The sequence below is a fragment of the Sceloporus occidentalis genome, unplaced genomic scaffold, assembly GCF_023333645.1.
Source record: "Sceloporus occidentalis isolate IW3139 unplaced genomic scaffold, rSceOcc1.0.p SCAF_1, whole genome shotgun sequence".
NCBI lineage: Eukaryota > Metazoa > Chordata > Lepidosauria > Squamata > Phrynosomatidae > Sceloporus > Sceloporus occidentalis.
The window spans coordinates 38,047,788-38,067,570 of record NW_028316981.1 but is presented as its reverse complement, the minus strand read 5'-3'; the positions used below and the strand labels follow the sequence as shown (position 1 = coordinate 38,067,570).

General features: G+C 36.6%; 1 protein-coding gene across 7 annotated transcripts in view; it reads left to right on the top strand.

Annotated features, from left to right (window-relative positions):
- Positions 1-19,783, top strand: part of FOXP1 (forkhead box P1) — a 699,809-nt gene that overhangs the window by 288,944 nt on the left and 391,082 nt on the right. For 4 of the 7 annotated variants that reach the window (XM_089519524.1, XM_089519514.1, XM_089519465.1 and 1 more), the window contains one exon: positions 8,436-8,500. The gene's annotated coding sequence lies outside the window, so the exon portion shown is untranslated. Of the gene's footprint in view, positions 1-1,031; positions 1,164-8,435; positions 8,501-9,216; positions 9,360-19,783 lie in introns of all 7 variants that reach the window. The other 3 variants (XM_089519475.1, XM_089519504.1, XM_089519485.1) reach the window with 3 other exon arrangements.

The following is a 19,783-nucleotide window of genomic DNA, read 5'->3' as shown; positions in this document are numbered from 1 at the left end:
AGTTCTAGATCTCATTGATTTCAACAGGAAGCTAAACACAGAATACACTCCACAGACTATAGTAGGACCCATGCAAAATTTTATAGGTTTCTTCCATTAAAATGATTTTACCTTTGAGTAAATTATGCCTGTACCATGTAGAAACATCGGATCAAATGAACCTGAACCATAGCTTGATAGGTTTGTTTGTTAACTTTTGTTTACTTTTACCGTTTTTAAATCCTTCCCCAACCTCATCTCCCCAGAAAGCTAATAAAAAGTCTATTGGCTTATGTTGGATTTTTAAAAAATATATATATTTAAAAATAAAACGTTTTAGAAAAGAATGTTATATGCCATTATAACTGGGCAATCATCCTGACAGGTTTCTTTCTGGGTTTGAAAGACGAAAGAATAAAACCCCGGCTTTTCTTTATTTCCAGACTTCAGTGGTGTAAATTGTAAGCTCCCCCTCCTCACTTTTGTTTTTTAGCAGCTTAATTCTGAACAAAAATCTTTCCTGGAAATAAGTTCTATCAGTAGCAGACGAATTTACTTTTAAGTGAGCGTGCTTAGAGCCTGTATCAGAACCTGTAATTCCGATGAATTTGGGGTTTAATTAAAGAAAGTATTTCTTCCTACTGGTGCTTTCCTGCATGTCTCTTTCCTTTGTCTTTCTCTGCCTTGAAAGGTGTGTGGGTGAGAAAATGTTTTCTTTTGTAAAAGGCAAATCTCAATTTAGTACTTAAGGGTTGTTCCTATTTATTAGTTGCTATTGCTGCTATTTGTGTGAGGGCTGCATGGAGCTGTGTGATCTTTCAGCCACCGTCCCTATGAAGAAGAAGAAGAAGAAGAAGCAGGCTGTGGCAGGCTGTGAGAAGAGATCAGGACAGGTAGACTTGCACAGCAGGCGTTTGATTTGAGCCAGTTACTCATTTGCCGAGTGTTTGTGTTTATGCAAAGGGGCCTCTTCCTGCATATTTAATCTAGAGTAAGGCAGTGGCTTTTGTTGTGTTTAGACCACATACTTTCAGTCCTTCCTTACACTGCAGCCAAGGTGGAGGCAGAGAAAGTCTGAATAGTTACAAGCAGAAGGTGTGGTGTTTTGAGAACTCTCAACTTTTCCTCTCTTGGTTGGGAATTATTGCAACAGCTCAAAGCTTTTTCCACCTCTTCATTAATGGGTAAGTGAGTGCTATTAAATGTCATTATCCTTTCTTTCTTTCTTTCTTTCTTTTTACTGTTGTTCCTGTTTCTAAATATTAAGAATTACCTTTTCTCGAGATGGCATTTTAGGGAAACTGGCAGTTCTAGGGAGTTCTTACAACTATTAAAATTGTTAACCCAGGTGTTTCTGTAGAGTCCCGCTTTCTCTTGTACAGATCACTACTAAATCATAATAGCAGCCTCTTCTGGGAACAGTGATGCAGAATGGATTCAGCTTGCTTCTTCATATTTAGACATTCTGGTTTGTAGTGGAGAAAATACCTACAATTGTTTTCTAGAGCTTTCAGCACACATGATGTGTTGTTGCTGTTGTTGTTTTGGGGGAGGGAGCAATAGAAAGTACCTGGGTTTCACTGTGTACTCAGCTAGGCTCCTCACTAAAAATGTTTGCATTACAATGTGGAGTTTTTTTATTCTTTTTCTTGCAAAATGTGAAAATTGATATTGATAGCAAGTTGGAGATGTTAGCTATGATACAGAGAGTCATAGAAGTATAGAGAAGGAAACCTGATAATTCAGGACAAGAATGAGGGAAGATGACAGTTTTGTTGGATCTCTGCGAGAGCCAAGAGTTTGAGTAAATGCCTATGAAAGGCATTTTAAATCTCACTATCTGTTACTTTTAATCCAGGCATGTTTATTGCTGTATATTCTCTCATCAGCTTTCTCACCTCAGTTTCTCATTGAATTTACTTTTAAACAATTTTTAAAAAATTAATGAAAATTTAAATTTAAAAAACCAGTGCCTGAAATATACAAGCAAAGTCTGCACGAGATCCATACTGTTTGCAAGAGAATCCCAGCTTCCTTTTGACACTCAAATAAGAGGTGTACAGTATTATCTTTTCATTTCTTTCTTTTTTGAAAAAGAAGGGGGGATCTAGCAATTTACTACAGTACTCAGACGGGCAAAGTATTATGTGTTGGGGAAAGGGAGGAAAAAGGCACATTGCACACAGGGGCCAGAAGTAGTTTAGGTTACCAATTAACCATTTCCTTCATTTGAGTAACTCCTCTCAAACAGAAGAGTGTGCTATTCTACCACATGTTGGCAATGTGTGGCACTGCATAAAATTTCACCAACCTTATTAAAAATGTGCAGGGACTTTTTAGTGGAAATCAACACACAAATCCAAAAGCATTTTATTAACAAAAAGACTGCTTAATTTTTTTAAAAGCAACATTGCAAAATAGCTTATCTAATTGTAACTATGCTACTTCTATAGTCCTTCTTTATGAGGGAAAAAAAGCACCTCAGTCAAAGCACCTTATGTGATTAGCTCTATTGTATTCTTAAATTTTGATTGATAGAGATAATAGTTTTCACTTAAAAATACAGACAGGTACTTTAACTTTCCATGACAATAGCTATTTGCATTTCTTTTATCTTTTTGTTTAAGATTTGTGGGGGTTGGGACAGATTTGATTATTAACTCTTATTGCACACTGTGGTAAATGCTAAAACAAAGCTTTTGTTAGAGCCTCAAAGGTACTACAGCAAATATTGTTTTTACTGTTTCAATATTTAAAAGTGGTTAAAGGATACCCCAAAAATATTTTTACATGACCATGGCCAAGGGTAGGTAAGCTCAGAGAATTGCTACACACACACACACACACACACACACACACACCCCTCCACAACATGGTCAGACTTTTGTGTTATTTCTATTCTGGAAGGAAGAATGCTTTTCCCTGACAGAAGCGAAGGAATCGGAAAAGCTGTGCAGCACATTTCTCGGTGCCTGCCATAAAAGAGAGAGTGAAACTGAAGTTCACAGGAACCCGAAAGCTGCTTGAAGGGAGGGCGGGGACATTTGCTGCAAAATAACTATGCAATGGCTCATTGGTGGACTAGTCAAATGTATACTGTGTCCAAATTTGAGACGCTGTTAGAATTTTTATGTGCAAAAAAACCAACAACAAATTTCAGCATGCATCAGCAAATGCATCAGCTGAAAGAGATATCAAAAGGTACCTCACAAGTCATTTTCATTCAGAGGCTCAAACTGAGGTGTAGGTTGTGTCAATAGGAAATAAAATACTTTTGGCCCTTTGCTTTAAAGCCTTGCAACTTCAGTGGCTGTTGCACAGCTGCTGCTGAGCAGAGAGATAGAATCTTCCATAGTATTGCTTTTAATTTTGCAAGGTCAGGTTTTTGTTTTTTGTGTTTTTGATAAAGATTCTAATGAACACAGCTGCAAAATGCTGGAAGTTGGTATTGTTTAGTAGAACAGTACAGGATCAAAAATGCATAAAGGTACTTGATCACTTGGCTTCCTTAGATGGCATGTGCATCATTTGATGTGATATTTTAGAGGTTTGATGCTTCTATTTGTGTTCTTAAGAATACTGCAAAAATGAGCTCTGTTTTGCTAATATTAATTTGCACAAAGCAAATAACTAGTCCATTAGGAAAAGATAAATGTCTCTTAAGGGTATTTCAAATTTGTATTGTAAGGAAGACATTTTTAATGTGTGTCTTAACTATACTGATAATACTTGAAGCAGACGTTAAAAATTAATTACTGTATGCAATGGACTTAACTCCCTAGTTGGTGTATTTAGGATTGCATTCCTAATTAGGCTCCAATCCTAAACAGATTTAAGAGGGAATAAGCTTCATTACCGCACAATGTGTATTAATTTGGAGTAAAAATACAGAGTGACCATTCTGCCGTTATTTTTATTTAATTTAAACATGCACTCCTAGCTAACTTGCAGTATGTTCAGAATAACTACAAAAAAGGGAAAGACATGAGGAATTTTATCATAGACATCAGTAAGAGAAATGATCCTAATGCAATTTGTTGTGTTTGTACTTCCAGTTTGTGCAACTTTTAAATGCTGTTCTACAGTATCAACCTTTTCTTATTCTCGTGTAATTTAACTGGCTTTTTAATTTTTAAGATTCATAAAGGTTAAGCGAATCTGGCTCTGTTATATGCTGTACATCTTTGAAATAATTTATCTTTTAATATGTGTGGCATATTTATAATCTTGAATTTTAGCGTGATTACTGTGTTAAGAATTATATTTGAATAATATTGAAGTGTTTGTTTGCCACAAAGAGACTTCTGGTTCTGCAGCTTTGGATCTCACCATTAGACAACCAGTTCACTCTTAAATTACTGGAGTTAGCCAGGGACATGTTCTTGTAATCAGACATATATCACTCCAGAACACAAAGTTTTCTAATTTAGGTGCAGTGAATAAAACTATTAATAGATGTGTACTTCATGAATTTGCCAATAATCAGCTACCCATAGCAATCCCATCACAATCTACATTGGAATGTCTCCCATTATTGTAGAGTTTTGATAAAGAGATACTGAAAAGGAAGCAACCTGGAACTCAGTAAGTGTTCTTTATTGAAGCTTTTGCACCAAGCTCTCAAACTTGTTTCTAAAATGAAAGGATTTTTAACCCTATGTAGCTTATTTTTTTCATGCAGGGGGCATCCATTATAATGCATGGCTATGGCATTCCAAAATCTATATGCCTTTTTGTCACCTTGTCTATTTTTTTCTTTTTCTTTTGATACAACAGTAGTAGTGGTTGCTGTTAATTTTGTTTGTAACCCGGCTTTTCTCGCAAACTGGGCCTCATGTTGGCTTTAAAATAAAATAAGCACTATGGCAAAGTCAGTCTATGCTAACCTCATTTTAAAACCCAGATCGTTGATTGAGATTCCAAATGAACTGGCAATCTGGTTTATAGATGCTTGTGCTTTCATTTTCTGTCTGATCCACCAGTGATGCCCATTCTGATGGCAAAAGGATACTGGCCAATACACATCAATAAGACTTCATCTGTAGTAAAGTTAAATCTTGAGAAATACATCATAGCCTTTATAGAAAAGGTTGGTTGTAAGGATTTGAAGGAGGAGAGATTGGTGACATTATGTAGGTATTCTGGAAGGAAACTAGGTATTAAGAATACGCCAGTAAGAGCCAGCATGGTGTAGTGGTTTGAATGTTGGATTGGGGCTCTGGAGATCAGGGTTCAAATCTCTGGTTGGCCATGGAAATTGGGTCATTGGGTAACCTTGGACAAATCACATTCTTTTAGCCTAAGGCAACGGCAAATCCCTTCTGAACAAAGCTTGCCAAGAAAACCCTTTGTTACCTTAGTGTTGCTATAAGTCGGAAATGACTTGAAGTCACACAACAACAACAACAACAGCGATGGCAAATTTAAGGTCTGCATTCCTACTTGGGAAATGGCTCAGAGGCCACATTCCAGCAGTGGAAGGAAGTGATAACAAAAGTACAGTCTGTGGACCCTAACCTGTGTCACCTGAAATCCCCAAAATGTCCTCCTAGTGGATTTTTTCTGTCCTCCTTTTTTATTCCAAAATCAGTTAGAATTGAAGGTTTTTTTTAAAAGCCTTTTAAAAGAGAGTACTTACATGTTTTAACTGTACTGCTTTGGATTTTTTTTCCATTTTAACTTTATGTTTCAAATTATTTTTATTGTTAGTAGGTTATTTCTTTTTTACTATTGCTCTTCCATATGTTTTAACTGTACTGCATTTATTTTAACTTGTAAGCAAATTTGAAACTCAGTTTTGGGGAAAAGGTGGGATGGTGATGGTGACAGTGATAATAACAACCTTATTTTGCTGGTATTTTTAAAAATACGTTTATTTTGACTTTGTTTGCTGAAACCCACAACAGGTGGTGGTGGCAAAAATGTGGCCCCTGATTCCTCCAAAATTACCTCCCTTTGGACTAAGGGCACAGGAAGGGGCCAGAGAAAAGTGGTGGGTCCAGATGGAATTCCTAATAATTTGGACCCTTCCCCACAAACCATAAAAAGTACAGCTCAGTTATGGCATGTTTACTCAGAAATAAACCTCAGTGGATTACTCTCCAGATTGCAAATCAGAAATCAGGTTCTCAGAGTTCAGTTCTGAGTTTATTTAGTTATTTTGTAAAATAACTGATTGGAGATAAAAAAAGGTTTCTACCAAAATGAGGAAGTCCCACAGACTATAGATACCCAGTCCCTTAAAATGTTTTCAGAAACAAAAGTGAAGTGTGCTTTCAGTTCTGTTTAAGAAACATATATATATATAGCTATGTATCAGCTGAACTTTGGAAAACATAAACAAAAACATGCACTTCTTCAAGTTGTCTAAAGAAAGAAAGAGGCAATCTATACATTCAGAAAATCCTCTTCTGGATCATGTTATATAAGAGATAGATTATTTGTCTGATTTTTTCTTGATTTCAAATTGTCCTTACTCAAAGAAAACTATACTATAAGAAGGGAGACTGTGATGGAGCACATCTTGAAAAGCTAGCATTGGGGTTTGTTGTTGTTATTTAAATGCAGAGGACTTGAACAATGCCCTGTGGATATGTTGAAATGGGAATAAGAGATATTCCATAAGTGCTGCATTCAGTAGTCTCTGAAGAGGAATGACATCTACTAATGGAAGAGACTCCACTGTACCTCCTGTCTGCTCCATTGACTTTAATTATCTGTAACATTCAGTGGATTGTTCCTGAAATTAGTATTGTTAATCAAAAGGTCAACAAGTAATCAAATCTGGTATAGTTGGTATATTGAACATAAGCAATTTAGGGAGCAATCCTGTCAGACTGCTGCTGTCCGAATCTGTTCCATCCAAAGTCTTGTCAGAAGGATGTATCAATGAAGGTGCTTTTCGCTCTCTCTTTCCACTGTGTTGGGTTTTACTCCTACTGAAAAAATGCCCCTAATCAAAGCAGTAAGAGGGGGGCAAGTAGGCATGCTATGAGGCACACCTGAATTTTTCATCATGGGGGTGCATTTGGGATCTCAGGGAGCTCATTTGCTCATACATGGAAAGGAGCTGCTGCTGAAACATCTTTGGTGCCTGGTTGGGGCTTTGGGATTTGGCTTTTCCCTATTGAGACGGGAATGTTGACAACTGTCCTGGAGTAAGATGTGCAATTTTTCCTGTGGCTGAAAGCATGCCTCCTTAGGACAAGAGGATTGTAGCCTTAGCAGGGTACTCAACACTTTGAGGATGGAATTCAGTCTAAGTGCTGTTACTACAGGTTGAGTCGTCTTTATCTGGAATCCTGAAATTCTCCAAAATTAAAATTGCCTACATGGTGGCTGAGATGGTGACACCTTTGACTTCTGATGATTCAGTGTGCACAAATTTTGTTTGATGCACAACATTATTAAAAATATTATTTATAAAATTACCTTCAGGCTTTGTGTATTAAGTATATATGAAACCTAAATTAATATCATGTTTAGACTTCGTGCCCATCTCAAAGATAACTTATTATGTACATGCAGATATTCTAGAATCTGGAAAACAAACTAAATCCAAAACACTTTTGGTCCCAAGCATTTCAGACAGAGAAACTCAATCTATAGTTTGATTCAAAGTTAATGCAAATTGAACATTTTCCCTGCTTCTGCCATAAATTTTTAAATGAACAGATTACAATAAAGGAAATTCACAAGCTATTTTTCCTTAAAGATTACACAGTGCTTTACATATTAGAAATCATAACGTTGTTTACATTGTTAAAGCATGGATTTTCTTCATTCGTATCAATATTTTATTTTTTATTGGATCAGAAATTATTTCTCAGCTCAGTGTATAGTTGAAAAAAGAATATCCTGAAAACACATGCAGACATATATCTGGTGTGTGCTTGGGGTGGGGTACATATTTGGGTGAATGTCTGGACGAAGCAATCATTTTTGTTGACATACTCAGATCATTTTATCTAGAATTATCCTTTTTGTGTAAAGAACAACAACAACAAAGACTGGCAATAAAAGTACGCTTCAAAGAATTACAATCAATACAAAGATAAATATAAATGTTAAACTGAAACCTACCCAATCTCTGAGAACAAAGGGTTCTGAGTAATATATTATTTAAAGTCAAAATAAATGGATAGACATCAAGATTAGGAAAGTTTGTGCTGGAGAACAAAGTGGGTCTCATCTTTAGAGATTTTCTTTGTGCCCAAAGACTTATGTTTTGTTTGTTGAACCAAGCTTCACAATGGATGGTACTGATAACTGGCTGTCCTGTGACTTGATTGTTTTTATTAACTTGCTGTGAAAGTCATTCACCATTAAACGCAATTGGATTCATGTGTTGTTTTATTTACAGTTGCCCTTGTTAATATGGTGCCAGTAAAAATATCTCCAATGTTGTTTTTAGCTCTGATGAGCCAGTCACACTGTGGTATTCATTTTGTCTCCAGGGTAAGAAGATTGACCTTTTTGGTTGGCTGTAGTTGAAGATTGCTTAACAGAAGCCACAAAAAAGGTAAATTTTAAAAAGATCATATTTGTTCTTGATGTCCATGTGGAATAAAGCAAATACATGCATTCATTATCATACCTTGCTGGCTGTTTGTCCATGATTATCCCTTACAATGTTGAAAGTTGTATAGCATCCTGTGAAACAGTGCCTCGTCTAATGTGAAGGACCAGTAGTTACTTTTTCCAAATTTGCTAGGGACAATATATTTGTGCCCATTGACTGCAATTGTACATTTCTTTCTTTCAAACTTTCCAAGAATTGGCAGCCAGTAGTTTGGATACTGATGCTGGTTTAGGGATCACCACTTTGACACTGCTTTGAAGTGTCTCAAATTTATGAACTGAATGAGACTATAAATCTGGAAGCACTAGCATGATTTCATCAAAATGGAGGATTGTGCTGAGAGTTGTTAAATCACAGTTCTTGTGCTGTGGAATTCTGTACTTATTTATTTTCAAATAAAATCCTTGGTGTTCATAGGAACTCATCCCTTGCCAAATGTGTTCAGATTTGTAGCCTTACAACACAATCCTGTACTTATATGCTCACCAAGAACTCTTGTGGAAGTTAGCATCAAGTTGTCTGCCAGATATGATAGTGATTGGTCATATAAGATTTACATGTGTAGACTCCCTCTGCTTCATAATCTGGCTTCTTTTCAAGTTTTTGATGCGGTTACTTATAACTAGATCATGTCCAATTTTGAGGATCTGTTTCAGGAGAAAGACAGTAGAACAGAAGGGTTGGACTTGTGGAGTTAAGTCCTTAAATAAAGACAACTCGCTGAATTGAATGGGACTTACATTCACTGAAAAGCCACATAGAACCCGTAGATTCAAGCAAAAGCTTCCTTATTACAAGTGTAAGTCTGATTGAAATCAGGGTACTTAGTGTGGGTTGATATACCTAGGATCATGTTCAGAAATAGTAGTTTGTTGTCCTTTATTATGTCACATTATCTAAAGCTTGGACTTTGGTTGTACTAAAATGGAAGTTAATAAAGTTTAGGAGTATTTTTTCCCCTCTTGTCGTTTAATGATTTTGATTTCCTCTTGTCATTTAATTTCGGAACACATTCTAAAGTCTCAATCATGGAATAAACGCTGCATGGGAGGCTGCAGTTTTGATCCATCTTTAGTTGCATTATATTAAGTCGTACATTGATGGCATAACAATAACCATTTCAAGAAGAAGAGGAAGAAGATTCTTTAGTACAACCAAAGGATTGTTCTAGCCAGGTTTATCTGGACTGAGCCTCAATAATGGGCATTTTCTCCTTGTGGGGTCCAAAAGGGGCTACTAATACAGCTAAGAAGGTTAGAAATGTCTGTTAGAATTTGTAGCTGAAGATATGCCATGTGGTTTTTTAAATATTTACATTCTATGTGAATTAACAGTTAACTCCCATAACAACAAGCATCAATTCTGTACCCAACCATTCTTTTCTTTAACTCTAAAGTACATTTCACGATACCTATTGTGAATCATGGCGGCTTTTTTCAACAGTGGCTTGAATCCAGAGAGCCATAAGCTCTATGCACACCCTGGGGCTTTGCCTGCCCCTTTGTCATTGCTCCCAAGTATTGTTATATCCAGAAGGCAGAGATCTCACCTGGACATGGACGCATATACATGTGAAGGTGTTTTTAGACATATATTTGGATACTTTTTAAGACGTATATTTGGCTTTAGATGTATATTTTGATATTTTTAAGAAGACTTTAACAATCCTGTCTTAATGACTACAAAGAAACTCAATCACAATTTGGAACTCAAGTTAATTTCAGTTATCTGATATTTAGCTGAACATTCAAACTGCTTAATGCTGGGGTCAACGATGCAATTAGAAATACTCTAAATGTTTATTATAAATTTCAAAATTCTGTGTTATTGCCAAAAATCTTTAAAAAAAAAATGACTGTTGCCTGCTGTGAAAGATTGTCAGTGAACAAAATAGAGACTTGCACCTGCTTCCTGTTTATGTTGACAAAAACAAAACAAAACAACAACCTACCTACCTACGTCTCCAAAATGGTACTCCATCCTGGGAGTTCACACTGTCACTTTACATGACAACAGAGACTGGGTATGTTTATCTCTCTCTAATATGCCTTCACAGCCTTACGCTGTCAGTCAATGACCACAGGTGTGGTGTAAGGGCGTTATCAAAGGACCATCTGGGAGGAAAGAGTTTGTCCACGTGGCTCCAACTCAGTTGAAGATCTAAGTCATTACTTATTAGAGTGCCCAGTTTATAAAGATATAAGAAATGCTTTATACAAAGACTTAGGGTTGGTATCAAACAACTCTGACTCATATTTGATCACTCTATTATTAGGGGATACTGAAACAAGCATTTCTGAAAAGGTAGCCTGTTATGCCTTTAAAGCTTCAATGTTAAGGAGGAAGTTCTGTAAAGACGATGGTTGCGTCACAGGATAGTTTTGAAGCCCAACTATTCTTGAATATCCTCAGCTCTGTAAACCAATGTTATAGAGCTTTAGTGTATCTGGCCCCTTATGCCTCTTTAGATCCATTTTACATGTTGTTGTTGTTTTCAAAGGACAATTTTAACCCTGCAATGCAATGTATATCTTACAATGTAGTTTTTGCTTATATTTTATGTTTATATGTTTTTTAAATGAACTACTTTTTGTAATGGTATACGCTATACAAAATAAACGTATTATTATTATTATTATTATTATCTCTAGCTTGGCTAATACTTTTCATGATTAGTTTGGATGATTTGCTGAGAAAATAACTTACAATAACTAATATCTAGACTTGCAGAAGGCTACCATGAAATATGAACTATTGGCCCAGTACAGACCGCTAGTTTGCGGTGGCCTGAGGCCAGTTCTAGGGTTCCAGAGTGCGCACATATGGATGGCGGCATCTTTATGCAGTGCTGTCCATATGGTGCTTGTGTGCCAATGGCACACTGATGATGCTGTCTGAGTTTTCTGGGTTCTTTTTGGTCTGGAGGGATGCCACACGGTTTGGCTGTTGCAGCATCCCTCCGGAGGAAAACTGGGTGCCTCCAGCCCAGCTTTTCGGGGTGGTATATACTGTAGCATTGACAGTTTCATTACGTTTAAATGACAAAATATACTTACAAGTGTTAAGTGAACCATAGAGCTTGTGAACCTGAAGACTTTTCTTACCTCTTAAGACATTCCAAAAACTCCAACATTCTTCATCATAAATTTTATTTTCCAGTTATGGAATCATTTCAGTGTGTTATTAACAGGTTTGGATAGCTATAAAACACATGGGCTTGGATCATGTAGTAGACTGTTCCCTTGACATGTGCATATTCTGTATGCTGCCAGCACAGCCCCAGTGCATGTCTAGGAATGCTACAAATATTTCTATACCCAGTTGCACAGAAAAGAGAATGCATCTACATTTTATGCATGCATGGAGTATGCTGCTATTTGACATGGCTTGTGCTGTGTAAATGCATATGAATATGTGATATGGAATAATACTGAGCCATATCATTGATCCATCTTGGTCAGTACTATTTATTCTGATTGGTGATAGTAACTCTCCCAGGATTCAGACAGGAATTTAGAGCATGTCTTCTTACTGAGCCACAGCATGTAGGTTGGGCAAGCTGTTTGCTATAGTGATCACAATCTGCTGCCCCCATGCCCCTTTATATTCACTCTATTTCAGTTATGTATCAAGGACAATAGTACACTTTTAATTCAAATATCCCTGTAAAAAATACTTGGGAGTTCTAATTATGGGTCTGCTTTGGGATTAACTTAAATTAGTTGGAGAAAACAGAAAGTGCTGCTGATTGGAACTGGGAAATGTTCTGCGCTACTTTGAAGAAATTAGGATTTGTGTCCTCAAATAGTAAAAGTTTTAACATTTGGTACTGAAGATTTAGACACTGTTGAGGAAGTGCCTTGTTAGGATATTGGGATTTCTGGAACTTTATTGCTAAATATTACTGGGATGTGAAATCCCTGGGAAATAATTTTCTTAATCTGGACTAGTAGGGTAGGCGCTGTCATATCCACAAAGTGTGTCAGTGTAGAATATTTGTGTCATGGATCTCTCGGTACCCCCCACTTTTCTTAATGGGCCTCCCAGGTCCCCCGTGCTCAATTAGTTGCTGTGTCACCAAAGTTTAACACCAAAGTTTGGTGGCATATCAGTAGAGGCAACAGAAAACTGGATGTTTGTGTAAAAACTCCATGCCATGTTTAAAGGCCTGGATGTGAAAATGTTACTTCTTTGATGACTGGTATTTAATGTTATTTAAACTTTCATTGATGTAATACATTTGCTTACCCCCTCCCCTTCCAGCCCGTTCTATTCATTGATTGTGTTATCCTGTTAATATTGTCATATGTCTTGTGTAACACTAAGCTGTTCAAAATGTGAAAGATTTGATAAAGAAAGTAGGCATGCCATAATTTTTAAACATGTAAATTCATGTAACAGTTGAGATCTAGTGTGGTATAGTAGAGTGTTGGACTAGGATCCTGAGAGACCAGGGTTTGAATTCCTGCTTGAACATGGAAACTCACTGGGTGACCTTGGGCAAGTCACATCCTCTCGGCCTCAGAGGAAGGCAAAAGCAAACCCTCTCTGAACAAATTCTGACAAGAAATCTCTGTGATAGGTTCACATTAAATCTGAAATGACTTGAAAGCACACAACAACAACAAACGTGGCAATCAGATAAGTACAGCTGGCAGGTAAATCCTATTTCTTGACACACTGATGTCTTGTGAAGATAGGCTATTTCTTGAATATTAATTATGTGCTGATCTACTGCCAGGTGCAGTTAATTGTGAGATGTGCAGTCAGGCACAAAAGAAAAAGAATGATGTTTCGGGGGGCGGGGGGGGAACCCTACAATTGTGCCTTTTCTAGAGTCAGCTGGCTGTTACACTGCCAATTTTGTTCCAAACCTGTGTGCATGATAAATAACTATGTTGATATATGCATGTAATATGTATTACCGTCAGCTCTCCATATTATTGAATTTTTTATCCACGGATTCAAGCACCCATGGTTTGAAAATATTTTTAAAATATATGAATTCCAAAAGCAAACCTTGATTTTGTCATTTTATACAGAGGGCACCATTTTATTGTGCCATTGTATTTAAGATGTGGCTAAGGGATTGAGCTCATAAGGGTAGGCAGAGTGGAAGATCTCACCACACAAAGTGATTGGTGACGCTTAGTGATTTTAAGAGACTCTAGAAAGACGTTTGGAGGGGGAGGGTGTATTGCCCACTTTGGGAATCACTGGTGTAGATGACAAAGTACTAGAATAACATGATTATACAGTTGGCCCTCAGTATCCACAGAGGTTCTGTTCTGGATCCAACCCCCAGAGATACCAAAATCTGTGGTTGCTCAAGTCTCATTGTCCTTAATAGTGGTGTGGCCATGTGGCCGCATCATTGGGGATAATGGGACTTTGCCGCCACAGCTGTCCAAAGCCTGCCTCGCCTCTCTCACCACAGCAGGTGGCAAGGGACTGCCTCCTCTTCCTCCACCTCCTTGTCTGCCACCTCTTTCTGCCACTGCATTTCCCTCCACCGCCGCTTCCTCTTCCTCCTCACTCCTCCTTTTCCTCCTGTATCGTCCCCCTGCCTCCTCCTCCACTTCTTCCTTTTCCTCCTCCCACTCCTTCCTCATCTTCTTACCTCCTCCTCTTCCCGCCTCTGCCACTTCCTCCCCTCCCTCCTCCTTCCTCCTTCTCTTCTCCTCCATCTCTTGTGGCCGCCTCCTCTTGCAGCACCGCCTCTTCCTCCTCTGCCACCCCCCCCTCACGGAATTCCTGGAATCCATGGATGGCAAGTCCATGGATACTGAGGACCTAGTATATCAGGCCATCAGGTAACAGCCTAGATTCTGTGTTGTGGATTAATTGTTTCCAGTTTGTCTAGAAAGGCAGGCCCATGTTTTTTTAAAAAATGAAGCAATTCAGAAGTTGCATTACCATAATGTGAATATTTGTTGCAAAGCTATCTTTTTCCAGTTAAAATTGAACTGATAAAAGTCACTGCAAATCTCTAATTACAATAATGACTCTGTGTAGACCCTATTTTAATGTCTTGGAGACCTCCAAATAGTTATCTTCTTCTCCAAAATAGGGTGAGCATTTCTAAACTGGTCAGATGAACCACCAGTTTGTTTTTACAGCATGTATTAATCCTAGATAATAATATAACATGCTGTATAGCCTAACCTGGCTGATCAGCTATGCTTTTCTTGCCTTCTTCAGTTACAATTTCCTATCATGATTTCAATGAGAGCAAAATAGCTCTCCTCTCCTAAAATAAAACAGACATATACATAGTATTGTAATTTGCATCTTGGCTAGAAATTTACAGGCCCACTTTCATCCTGTTGATAATGGAAAGCACCAACATGATAAACTCATAGGAGCAGGAGTCTATAATGGAAATAGTGACAGAACTCTAATTGGAGTGGTGCCATTGAAATAAGAAAGGTTAAGGGTTTGGTTGATTGAGATCAAGCTCAATTGCTTTGATTGCTTAATTTCAGGTGAATCCTTTCTTGTTGTGCTAGTGATCAAAATGTTCATTGCAATAACAAGCTTGTGCTTTTAATTCCTAAAGGGACATTTTTGTAGTCCTAAGCTTATGTTTTTTAATTTCTGCAAGGGCATTTTTGTAGTCCTAAATTTTCTCAGTACTAAAAGGAACACTGATCTCCTGGATAATATGAACAAAAGAGCACTAAAGGACAATTTCCCCATCAAGCTCTGCATAGGATTTGAAGATTAATTTGACAATATTTTGTCCAGTATGTATTTAATATACTTTTATCCTGCTCTTCTTAAACATATAGCTGCAAGTAGTCGCTGCTGATGTAGCCCGCACTCGCTTTTCTTCAGTCATTCTTCAGCTTAAAATAGGACCAACATTAAAATAGGACCTAAATTTAATTTTTATTTCCAGCTGAATAAATCCATTAAATCAATGTAAATTCCCTAAAGAATGACATCAAATCATCATTTATTCAGAGGGTCTGCTTTTGTTGGGACTAAGAATTGGATTCTAGATCCACAATGAGAACAGCAAACACATAGATGTCAGGTTCTGTGAAGTCAAATAGGTTTCTTTAAGTCTCACTCATATCAGTGTGAGAGAACTAAGCATATCCTTAACTGAAATCAGTGTGATTTTGAAATGTTTAGTTTTGGCTGGATCATGCACAAAAAAGTAAGTTCCATGTGTTCTCTTGAAATTTGCACTTTAAATCATAATACATAATTAAGTTGCTATATCAACTGCCACTTTTCTTCAAGATAGGAATCTCAATTAAAAAGCTGAATTTCAGATAAAACAAAACAAAACAAAACATGAACACACAATTTTTACAGGAACATATTTAATAATAATGTTAGTTTCTCACTAGGAGTCAGTTGTTTAAATATGCATAAAGATGTTTTAATTTAATCAAACAAATTCAATGCATTGTCTTTTGCCCACTGGGGGGAAAAAACTGGGGGGAAACATACAGAAATAGGTAAAGTTGTACATTATTGATAACAAAAGATATATGACAGCTCTTCAGATGGTAGAGATAGGAACCTTTAGAAAAAATTTTAATGGATGAAGAATCGTACAAAAGAGATTTTGTGGAGTTACGCAGAGTTTAAATTTTCCAATTATAATGCTTGTCATAGCCAAAAAAGGATGAAATATTGATAACAAACAGTGATGGTCCTTAGCGTGGCTCCTGGTAAACAACACATCAGTTTGTGAATCTAGATGTAATCAGTAGACTAAAATGATTTTTAAACTGAATGTTTCACTACTGGGAAGGTGCATGAAAAGCAAAAGATTTCTCTTTTCTCCATCAGATATTTTTTAAAATGTCATGTCAGCTGTCTTTGTCGAGAATGCTCAATTAAGTCATCAAACATGAGGAGAAATAAGCTTTATGGGATTACTTCCAGGTGTCTTGGGCAACGCTTGGGATGGAGCATATTTTAAGTATGAATTAGCCTATGGGTACAGGAATATGAACTAAACAGAATGAAAAGTTATTTACCATGTAGTCCATCTGTAACTTTGGAGTAAGTTATATCACAAATTCCCTTCTATTACTTACATACATACATACATACATACATACATATGTCTTTCAGTAAAATAACAATTGTTACCCTCTGACTGAACAGTAGGTCAGATTGCAACACAACACATGGTTTCTATATCTTTCAATATAAATAAAATAAAAATAAAATGTTATTAGAAGAATGATTGGTATTAAATTTTCACACAACTAGGTTGATATTTTTAAATTAATTGAAAAATGGTATCTGTACAGTCTTTATTCAAACTAGAGCTTGCGACTTTCATGAAAAATAACATCATACCTATAATTTCTTACAACACACACACACACGTGTGTGTGTGTGTGTGTGTGTGTGTATTTAAAAATAAGTAATTTCAAAAAAAGTTTTGAATAGGACACTTTAATACATGCATACTTGTCTCCTGGGGTGGGAAAAGTAAGTGTTACAGATTGTCTTGAGATTCCTGGCTAGAAGAAGATGCAAAATAATAAATATTATTTTATCTTTTTGTAACGGATAAAGGCAGAGGTTGTGTTACAGTTGCAATATGTGGGGTAGGCAGTTGCCATCGGTCTTTTCCAAAGACGATATATTCTTATCACCTGATGTAGTGGCTGAACATTTAAACAATTTATATCACTTAATAAGAAGTCTACTATGAAGGACAGATGGATGAAACTGTGACTTTTTATAAAGCAATTGGGTCAGGAAGATTTATAAATTAGATTAAGACGTTTTGGATTAATTTGAAAACTATTTGAACAAATCTCATTAATATGAGCCACTAGAATGCAGCATTGAAGACTTCAAAGATTTGCCAGAGGAGTTCTCTATAGGCTATTATCTGCTCTAGTTAATCATCTCAGGAGAGCCTATTTCTTTTATTTACTTTTGGCCCATTTAATTTTTTTCCATGTCTTCCTTAACCTTTCTGTACATTAAATACAGCACATCTCTATGCATATTATATTGCTACAGGTGTGGTAGCATGGGAACAAAAGGCCTATAATTTTAGACCTTTTTGGCATTGTTTGGAGAATATTTTCTCAACTGTAAAAGTTACTCTGAGTCATGTTTAGTGTGGGTGTGTTTAGAGTGATTATCATTCTGCAACACACGTGAGACATTGTCCACCAAAGAGGGTAGAATTCCAAGACAGCCATGTTAGTTGGCAGGTTAAAACCTTCTTATGCAGCCAGGCTTTTTAAAACAATGTTCTTTAAGGACTAGAGTGTTGTATCATTTTAAGTGTTTAAATTTTTTTTAATCTTTTTTGTTGTATTTTTATTCTTTTAATAAGTAATCTATTTTAATATTCTAACAATTTAATTCTGTTTTAATGTATCACTTTTCTATGTTTTTAATTGTATTGTTTTTAAATGTCGTGAAGCCGCTCTGAGTCCCAGTTCTGGGGAAAGAGTGGGATACAAATAAATTAATAATAATAATAATAATAATAATAATAAACAGTCTGGATCAGTATGCAAAGTGATCTTGTAGCATTTTGAGGCCAATTGAGAGAAAGAAGTTGATAACACAAGCTTTCATAGACTTAGGGAGTTTATCACATGGGGCACTTACCGCTGCCCAAATGTTGCTGAAGTGTTATCCAAATGTTTCAGAAGTGTTGGAGGTGGGATCATCCATCGCGCTTCTGAAACGTCATAGAGGCTTTCTGTTTTCCTTCTGTCTTTATTAATGGTATCTTCCGTTAATAAAAAAGGCTTTTCCGAGGCTTCTTCATAAAATTGTCCATCACAGGTAGACTATTTCTGGATCTTGAACATGCTTTTATGCATTTAATACTTTTATGGCAAGAAAGACTTTTGCATGTGTATCATCTTCTGATTCAAGGATGTATCAGTCTGTCAATGTTAGAGAAATACTATTGTGGTCAGCTTGCTAGTTTTTTGGAGGAATTAGTCTTTACCATTAATTTTAAAACATCTTTGCCATATTGCTGCTTTTCTTTGGTTTCATTTGGGTTCTGGCCATTCAGCTTGTCCATACATAGCATGATCTTCTCTTTTAGAAAGGAAATGACAGGATCTGAATGGGAACCTTTGCTCGCTTGTTATGCTTCATTTTCGGTAGTGTGTCATATCCCTCATAGCAGAAAGTGTGATCACAATTTGTGGGTGACCCACTGCTATGTCAAAGCTGGAGACTAAAGTCTTGTGGTAGAAGTGGTTAACTATCAGTGAGGGAAACGCAAACAAAGAGGTTGCTTTTTCTCATAGTGAAATCTTACCCTTTTTATTTGATGTTAGATGTTTGATTGAAACAAAACAAAATATAAAAACTGCTTTGTACAAGCAGTATATTCTTTATGGTGAGCTGTCACCCCCATTAAAATCTACATTAGATACTGTGCAGCAAGCACAATGGCTTGGTGGTTGGCATGTGTCTACTTTGATCCCTAAGCCTTGCTGTTATTTTTTAGTTGCTGTGTCAAACTAAAATCTGTTCTGTGACAGGCTCAGTGTTGTTTCAGATTGTCTCACATGATCAAAGCTGGTAGCATCATTGTAAAATACGACTGATCATTGCCATTGTACACATGAAAAGCCGATTAAACAGTACATAAACACAGGGTGTATGTGATCTTTCCCATATAATATACAGACTTGATATAGTAGTGTGCATACCCAGAGGAAGATGGTAGTGGTTGTTCATAATCAAATTGTAGTGACATGTTTTAGAGATCTGTGGAACTTAAATACAGTGCACTCAAGATGGGGAAGTAATTAAAAATAGGCTACTTCTACAATTAAAAAACCCCTACACCTTTTGTGGTATAGCTTGTTTTATCTTTTTCACAAAGTTTAATGTAAGGACCGGGATGACTTTGACTTATCCCCCTACCATGTTTTCCCCAGTTTGTAGGGTTTTTCTTTTTCTTTTCAAAACCTGTTAAGGAAGAAAAGATGAAATAGTGCATGATGTCTTTTTATTAGTAGTGCTAGGAGCTGTTAGTCTGAAAGCACCCATTGTTAAACAGATATATGTTTTGTGAATAATCAGGAATGAGGGCCAACCTTAAGGCTGAATTACGCATTCTTAGAAGGATGTCAACTTTATTATGTGATTCTGGTGCCAGATATTTTACGCGGGAATTCTTTGTAAATTCTGTGTGATGACGATGAAAAAACCTGCAGAGATTTTTATTATTATTATTTTGTCTTTTTGAAACAC